At 38.2% G+C, this 8728-nt stretch overlaps 1 protein-coding gene across 1 annotated transcript in view; it reads right to left on the reverse strand.

Annotated features, from left to right (window-relative positions):
• The window catches only part of LOC107749640 (leucine-rich repeat and fibronectin type III domain-containing protein 1-like protein), a 74897-nt gene extending 66658 nt beyond the window's left edge, over window positions 1-8239 (reverse strand). Inside the window, exon 1 of the mRNA XM_016564797.1 lies at window positions 7814-8239. The gene's annotated coding sequence lies outside the window, so the exon portion shown is untranslated. The remainder of the gene's footprint in view (window positions 1-7813) is intronic.
• Between the last annotated feature and the right edge of the window lie 489 nt (window positions 8240-8728).

Raw genomic sequence — 8728 nt, forward strand, 5'->3', positions numbered from 1 at the left:
TATATATTAGAAACAAGACAATATATACAATCAATCAACTAATCAATAATTTATTTTTATTGTATTACTTTTTTTTTTTTAAATAAAGATTAAGATGTGTACAGTCACATGTATTTAAAATGTAAGGAAAACTTACAATTTTATTGGTAGTTACACCACAAGATGTTTAAATTTATGCTCTTCCTGAAAATGGAAAACTTTTTGAAAACAATATGAAACCAAAATTAATACAAAGAACACGTTTCTAGAAAATTTTAATCTATATTTTAAGAAGATATTTCACTCGTAGATACTATTATTCGTCAATGATCCACATACACCTACTGGCAAACAGATGCTATTTTAATTCATCTACCCTATTTAAAAATATTCTGACGAATGAGATTCAAACTGATAACTTCTGGCACATCAGGCAATAAATATCCCTCTGATATCCCATACACGCACTATCCCCCGCATCAGCCGTATCACCTTCAGTAAATCCACAGCTCAAGAGACGAGCCCCAATATGTAACCCAGAGCAGCACATCTGTGTGCACGGGGTCAGAAAAAGGACTGGAACGGATGTTTATACGGATCCCATAATCTGACCTGCTGTACCCGCCAGTGAGAACAGGCAGATGGCCACTGAGAACATTTCTATTTATACTGTATGGCATAGAAAGAAGCAAAGCTGAGCTAAGCTGTACAGAGAGACAGAAAGATAATGCCAGAGACAGAAAGAGAGAGACAGAGGAAGGTGTAGTCGAAGGTCACGGATGATTGACTCCATCACCACTGAAGGTGCAGCCGGAGATGACTGTGTCAAGAGACAATGCTGATAAACACACTTCCCCCCGCAGTTACACGCCAACCGGTAAAACACGGCAGAGATAAAATCCATTTCAGGTTGCTCTGTTTTTTGGGTTTACAATATCTCACTGTCTATGACAGCTATACTCACACATCTCAATGAGCTGGGAAAGGGTGAATAAAAAAAATCAACAGGAAGCTGAGACAGCTGTAAAAATGCACTTTACTTGCTAAACAAGGTGAAAGCAAACTGGGTATTTTCCATGCAGCCAGTAGCACCAAAGGGAACGGCAAACTGATGCAGGTTTTCCAAACACTTTCCAGAGCCCTTCTGCCCATCGTGACAAAATGGTGACAAAAACCTAGGCGAAAATGTTGCCTCCATCAGAGTACACCAACAATAAAAACCAGTTTCTGCCTCAGAGTAAAACAATAAAATAGATAATTAGGAGATATAGATCAAATTAAGACTTTATCACCTATTGTGAGATATGAAATCACATTTCACAAAATACAGAGAGTAGAAATTAATCTTCCAAGAACATTTCTTGAGGACATAAACACTTCGTAATTGACCATATTCATAAAAGGAGATTTGCTGCAAATTTTCCAAAGCTAGGATATCAGACATGACCAACCACCACATCCTCCTTCACTTTAAAAAGGAAAGGTATGTCAACTGTTTTTTTTTACTGTAAATTTGACAAATATCTAGAGATATTTGGGCAAATATCAAATCAGCACGCTTCTTTATACAAAATTATGTTTTTAGTGTAATCAAGGGCTTAGGATGTTCCAATTCAACTTGTTGCAAGGGTTCCACCAGTGGTGGCCAAGATGGATGCATCCATTGTTAGCAGTCGATTAAGAACACATAAAAAGCTGTAGTTTGCACAGATAACGCAATAGTATCATGTCCACAAATAGAGGTTGGATAGTACTGTGTGCACCACAGAGTTTATTGAGACACAGACAAACAGAAGTGCTAATAAACAATATATTACTATGGTTTCTTTAATGGTTTCTTCACTAAGCAGCCATATTGGATTCTGAATTTGGAGTTTCCGAGTCGGAACTGTGACTTACTGTATGAGGGCGTTCCAGATAAAATTTCCTACTGGGAATTCAGTTTCCAACTTCTGGTTTCAAATGGAAAGCACCATACATGCCCAATTTAACCCCTTTTCCTGGAATTCAAGTTGTCCAACCACTCAAATAAAGCTATATAGAAACTTATCCACCATTTCCCCATAGTTGTCTCCCATGCCAACATCAATCTCTTTATCTGAGGGCATTTAACTGGTGATCAGACCCAAATGAAGAAAGCAAAGCGTTCACTCAGACTTAATGCCAGACCCAGTGTCGGTCAGACAGCAGTGAACGCGATTGTGCTGGGACCCCGTCATAAAGTGATTCTCACTGAGCCAAGGAAAGAAGAAGACAGACTGTAGGGATCGGTCATCCTTGAAAGGCCAAATAGGAAGTGATGGTTTCCCACCGTGCTGGATCTGTTTCTCTGCAGGAACCCCAGAATGGATTAGTAAAGGCTTTGGCTGTGGTTTGACTGGCTGTAACCGTAGATCAATAGAGGGCTTAGATGCGCAGGACAAACATATAAAGTGCACTTAAGCAGACCTTAATTATGCCAATAGACACAATGTTGAAGATATACTGAAGACTGGATTTTGAACTGAGTGAGCCAAATGCTACATTTTTCACATAATTATTATTTAAAGTGCATTTGAAATATAAAACTGCTTATGGTGGGAAAAACTGTTAGTAAAGACTAGATCAAACACTATCAGCATGCATTTTTAATGAAAGTGAAAAAAGTGAAAGTGACGTGACATGTGGCCAAGTATGGTGACCCATACTCGGAATTAGTGCTCTGCATTTATCCCATCCAAAGTGCACACACACAGCAGTGAACACACACACACCGTGAACACACACCCGGAGCAGTATTACAATGTATAATATAACAGTATAATGTATTACAAATGAACTTTTTTTTACAGTTCTAGGTTTTGGAATAATGTCACTGTGTATGCTTTACATTCTTGGTATAACAAGTGACATTAAAATCAGGGTGCAAAACTAACATTCGCCAAACTCAATCAATCAATCAATCAATCATCAATCAATCAATCAATCAATCAATCAAATAAATAATACATAATTATAAATGATATCCGATACAATATACAATAAATATATAATTATTTTAATTATATTAATCTATTCTTAAAATTATATTAATAAATTGTATAATTAAAAAGCATGAATAAATAAGTAAGTAAGTAAGTAAGTAAGGCCAGCACATTTTCTCTATTCACCTACCTTTGGTAGGCATGACTAAACACTTATTTTGGATCCTGATTACAACTGGTTTTATACAAATAGTAGCTGTCAAATCCTTGTATTATTCCAAATGTGAGTACTCCAGTGAGAGCAGTGGTAACTGCATACTGTGAAAGCTCCTGTTCTTAAGCCCTTTTTGGACAGGACTAGTTTTCCCTGAGGAGGTCAGGTTAATTTGTGTTTCACAGACATACTTTGCAATTTTAATCCTCTGAAATCAAATGTGTGTTCCTCTACACAAAAAAAAGAAAGAAAGAAAAATAATACAAAATATCAAATTATGTACTGTTTTTTGGCTAACTCAATGGGTCTTCTGAAAAATCTAATCTGGTCTGGATAGGGATGTCTGTGGAATGACACGCCGCTTCTCATTTATTTTGACCTTCATCGAATACCGTAACAAAAGTTAAATTTCTCATTGCGCTGCCTGCTGCACCTTCATTATGGATTTCAACCTTTTTGCCAGCTTTCTGGGGGAAAGTAACAGTTGGCGGTTCAAGTGCTGCTGGCATCCAATCCGACGTAAAGGGAAAATTAAATCAAGCACAGTCCTATCGCTGACTCATATTTTTTACAATAAAACAAGCCTGACAAAGAATAGGATTTGTAGTGAGTTGTTGCTAATACCAAAGATAAACACATTAGGGCTCAAAAGCTTTACTAGCCTCCTCAGGTCTAGCAGAGAGCCATTGATTTTGCTGAGGTGTGAAATGTTTAAGCAGAATATTGACGTGCTTCACAACATAATGGAAGACCAGGCCCGACCCTTGCCATTCTTTACTCCGCTTCACTCCCCAACTGTTTTACAGCCTCGCCTCCATCCCGCTGTCCACGATGTATATCTGTGTTGGCTTCCAGACCAGATCAACTGGAAAATTACATGTCTGCCCATTTAAGCTCCACTGGCGAAAGTCTATTGTTGGGCATCAACTCAAAAGTAGCAAGAGTTAATTTAGAGCGGTCGCTGGCCATGTTAAGTGTGGAGGAGAGGGAGTGGGAAGAGTAATAGGTAATAGAGCAACACACAGGCTAATACATCGGCGCAATTAGCCACAAGCAGAGGCAGCTGTGGCGTGACGGAGGCCTGAGGGTAATTGCAGACCCCACTCATCACTGCCTCTCGTTAATGCAGAACTCTACACCCCTGGGAGAGAGAAAGAGAGGGACTTCCTCTTCCCTTCCCTCACCCCGCTCTCTACTTCCATTCCAATCATCCCTGAGCACCACTCTGCTTCATGGTGAGCCCACTCTATGTCTTTCTCTCTGGAGATTGGAGTGTGCACCCTGGTCCTACCACATGCTGAAAAATATGACAGTCTGTTTGAAAAGCCCGGGATGGAGTGTTCAATCTTGAGTGCGCGCTCGGAGTACGGCCTCGTCTGCATATTTGGTGAGCAGTGCAGCTCATGATGGATGGCAGAGAAGGAGGACAGGAAAAGGGGAACATCTGAAATAGTCCATTCAGATGCCATGGCTATTATGGAACTACGCAACAAACGATGGTTATATTACATTTACTGACACCTTGAAACCAATAACGCTGACTGGCTTGATGTGGAAATCAAGCTAAAAAAAGGTATCTAGCAAAAATAATTAAAAAAAACAATTATTAAAAAAATTAAATAAAATAAACAACAATAATAATAATAATAATAATAATAATAAATAAGCATTTTGAGAGTTTTTGATTGAGAATGTTATTTTTGTCTAAAAATAATAATTTGGTCGAGGTGGCTCATGAGTCATATAAAAAATAAATGACTAAAAAATTAAATAAGTTAATAAATTAGCAAATAAATATCTAATATTTTAAATAGGTAAATAAATAGCATATCATTATTAATATATTTTAAATCTTACTGAGGTTTTTTTTTTTTTTTTTTTTGCTTGAAAAGACTCTTAAAAACACAGCTTTTGTAAAAGGATCATTTGGACTCTTGGTTCCACCAGGAGAGTGAAGCCCAATCAGTGCAGTTTTAAGCTTGTAGCATGCCCTTTTCCACCATGTGTTTCCTCACTGTTCATTTGACACTAGTACAAGCTCTAAAATGCTAGAAAAACATGAGTGTGGGTAAATGATGACAGATTTTTTTTTTTCTAGGTGAACTGGCTCTTTATCTGTTTCTGTCTTGTTTTCCAGTGGAAATATCTAAAGATTCTTAAATCAAGATACACTGACTTGAGAAGAAGAAGAAGAAAAAAGTCTTATTTTATGAGAAACTGATCAAAATGGCATGATTTTAATGATTAAAACAAGAACAAAGTTGACCCTGGACCACAAAACATGTCTTAAGTCGCTGGGGTATATTTGTAGCAATAGCCAAAAATACATTGTATTGGTCAAAATGATCAATTTTTCTTTTATGCCAAAAATCATTAAAATATCAAGTAAAGATCATGTTCCATAAGCTCTAAAATGCTATAGAAACCTGTAAAACCTTGCAAATCAATCTAAGACACTTTTCCGTTTCACACAACAGGGAATGCATCATGATGCAGCAGGCGAGAGAAAATAGCCATACTGTGGTCGATGTGACAGATGCAGCAAAACCAGACTTTTCTGCCAGCCCAGTTCTCGCAGCTAAACGGTGACTCCTTAACAAATGGCAGTGCCATGTGCCTGATGTAATAACGGGATGTGCTGGTCCCAAATCTTACCCTCAAGTTGTTCCAAAACTGTATGAATTTCTTTCAGCTGATGAGCACAAAAGTAGGTATTTTGAAGAATATTGGCAACCAAACAGTTCAAGGTAGCCATTGACTTCCATAGTTTTAATGATTAAAACAAGAACAAAGTTGACCCTGGACCACAAAAGCAGTGTTAAGTCGCTGGGGTATATTTGTAGCAATAGCCAAAAATACATTGTATTGGTCAAAATGATCAATTTTTCTTTTATGCCAAAAATCATTAAAATATCAAGTAAAGATCATGTTCCATGAAGATATTTTGTCAATTTCTCACCATAAATATATTAAAGCTTAATTTTTGATTAGTAATATGCATTGCTAAGGATTTCATTTGAACAGCTGTAAAGGCAATTTTCTCAATATTTAGATTTTTTTTTTTTTTTTTGCCCCCTCAGATTCCAGATGTTCAAGTAGTTGTATCTCGGCCAGATATTGTCCTATTCTAATAAACTTATTTATTCAGCTTTCAGATGATGTATAAACCTCAATTTCGAAAAAAAAAATGACCCGTATGACTGGTTTTGTGGTCTAGGGTCACAAATAAGCAAATATTATGGATGTTAATACATTTGTATTGGAAAACAAAACAAAAGTACCATGGAAGATACTAATTTTTGCAGTTCATGCAACATTTAATGCCATGACTTTATGAATTTAAGGCTGATTTAAGACATTTTAGGCCTTACATTGTGGAAGGGTGAATTAAGACATTTTAATACCATCGGAAACACTCTAATTATAAGTCAGAGTAAGCAATGTTGTCATTTGCATATCCCATCAAACCCAATACGGCAATAAAGAAACGATATAATGAAATAACACAACTCAGATGGTGATCATGTTGAAGGGCATTAAAGGGAAAGAAACATATGTTTGCTAACAGCACATACGGATTAAATTAAGTCAGTTTATGAAACAACCACCTGCACCTAACATGACTCAAATGTTTTCAGGCTACAGAAGCTATAGGCGATACAGCACAAGAACTCATCTACTGGCCCACCGTGGCCCCCTACCTGTGGACAAGAATAATACATAATGAGCTTTGCAAATTGACATTCAAAACTCCTCCAAATTTTGGACTTACAATCATAGCAGGCATTTATGCAATGCATGGAAATGAACCAAGTGGGTTTTAGCTTCCTTTTAAAGCACAATTACAATACAAATGCACTAGTGAACTGATATTAAACAGTGTTTGTTAATGAATGTAAGAAAACAATGATGACACGTCACCTGGCATCATGATGATTCTCACAGGACATTTTAATCCATATGAGGATTAAAGCAAAATAACATAATTTTGATGACCTGCCAGTGACAGTATGCACATATTTTATCCAGGTACTGGACACATGTGTGCTGTTAGGTTATATCAAGAGGTATGTTGCACTTAAAACCAGTAGTCATCTTTAAAATTACAACATCTTGCCAAGCAGAAAACCCCTATCTGGATGTACTATTGCAGTATAAACGTGGGTAGAACATACTGTCGTGCAGAAAAACCTATAAGGGTGTGCTGCCACCATGGGTAAAATATATTGTCAGGCAGAACTAACCCACAACCCTAACCCTATAACATTATAAGAATGTTTGAATAGCATACAGTTTGTCTAACATTATTTTGCATCATGTAAATCACCATTTTGCAAGATCCAAATCTTCAAGTAATTGCATATGCAAATAAAGAGGAGAAAGTGAGCTATCAAATTCATGATGGGGAGAATGGTGGCTCTGGTGCATTGCTGACCATTACTCAGCATCCATGCAGAGAAACACCTTGAGATCATTGCATCTGGAAGAACACCACGCTACTAATTTATAATACTAGCTTTATAGTAATCAGAACCCAATCTGAACCCAAAGGATGCACAAAAACGCTCTAGAAATCAAGAAGAGAGAAATAGTTTGCACTGCACCTTCAATTAATCCCAGCAAGGTTGTTCCACAGAGTCTTTTAAGAAAAGGTTACCTTTCCACAGCGATGCTCCTTGTCCTCCGGTGAAAAGTGAAAGCCGGTGGTCGTTTGACGAGGACGAGGTGGGAAAGCGCTAATTAAAGCCGCGGTAAAAGATCAGACAGGTTCGGTACGGTTGCACAGTACCTTAATGTTCTTCACAATGTGCACCAAAAAGCAAGCTTTCATTTTCTTTACGCAATGCAATTTGCCTCTACTTTTGCTTTCGCGCACAAATAGTTCCCATTCTTGTGATCGACCCTTCTTCCCAGGTGCGGCGAATCAGATATCTAGTTTCCGTGGCTTTTCAGTTTCACCTTGCAATACAAAAATACATATCCGTATGCTGCTCAAATACAGGACAATCCAATCCGTCAGAGGTGTGGATCCTCGAGAAGGAAGCCCCTCGCAATGTCATCCTGATAGATAGGTGATTTAGAAGACAAATACGCACGAAGCGTCTGCTCGTCTTGGAGCACGCTGAAGAGTGGGCGTTATAGGGGTATATCTTCACTGCTCACTGGCAATAAGCATGCATGCCTCCGCCTGAAGCGCTGCTCCTCTACATGCTCACAAACAGGCGCCCTGTCAGCATGGATGGCAGAAACTTGTGACTTTGAGATTGGTGAGAGGTAAAAAAGATACATCATTAGAGTGTGAGAGGAGAACTCCAAGTCAGGCGAAACTAAAGGACCCCTGCCATACGGGCAGTATTTGAAATGAGCGCCCGGCACGTGAGCGGGTTCTTATAATCGGACGGTAATAAAATTAGACAATAATCTGATCGGCGCGGTGATAAAGCTGTGACCCCAACCCCCCTCAGTGGTTTGTTTCAGCACCACGGACAGCGCACACGGACGCGGAACGTTTGAAAACGGATTTATTCTGTACTGGCAAAACGTGATTTGTTTGACGGGTTTGTAAAAATAA

The sequence above is a fragment of the Sinocyclocheilus rhinocerous genome, unplaced genomic scaffold (assembly GCF_001515625.1).
Source record: "Sinocyclocheilus rhinocerous isolate Xijiao unplaced genomic scaffold, SAMN03320098_v1.1 scaffold1101, whole genome shotgun sequence".
Classification (NCBI taxonomy): domain Eukaryota; kingdom Metazoa; phylum Chordata; class Actinopteri; order Cypriniformes; family Cyprinidae; genus Sinocyclocheilus; species Sinocyclocheilus rhinocerous.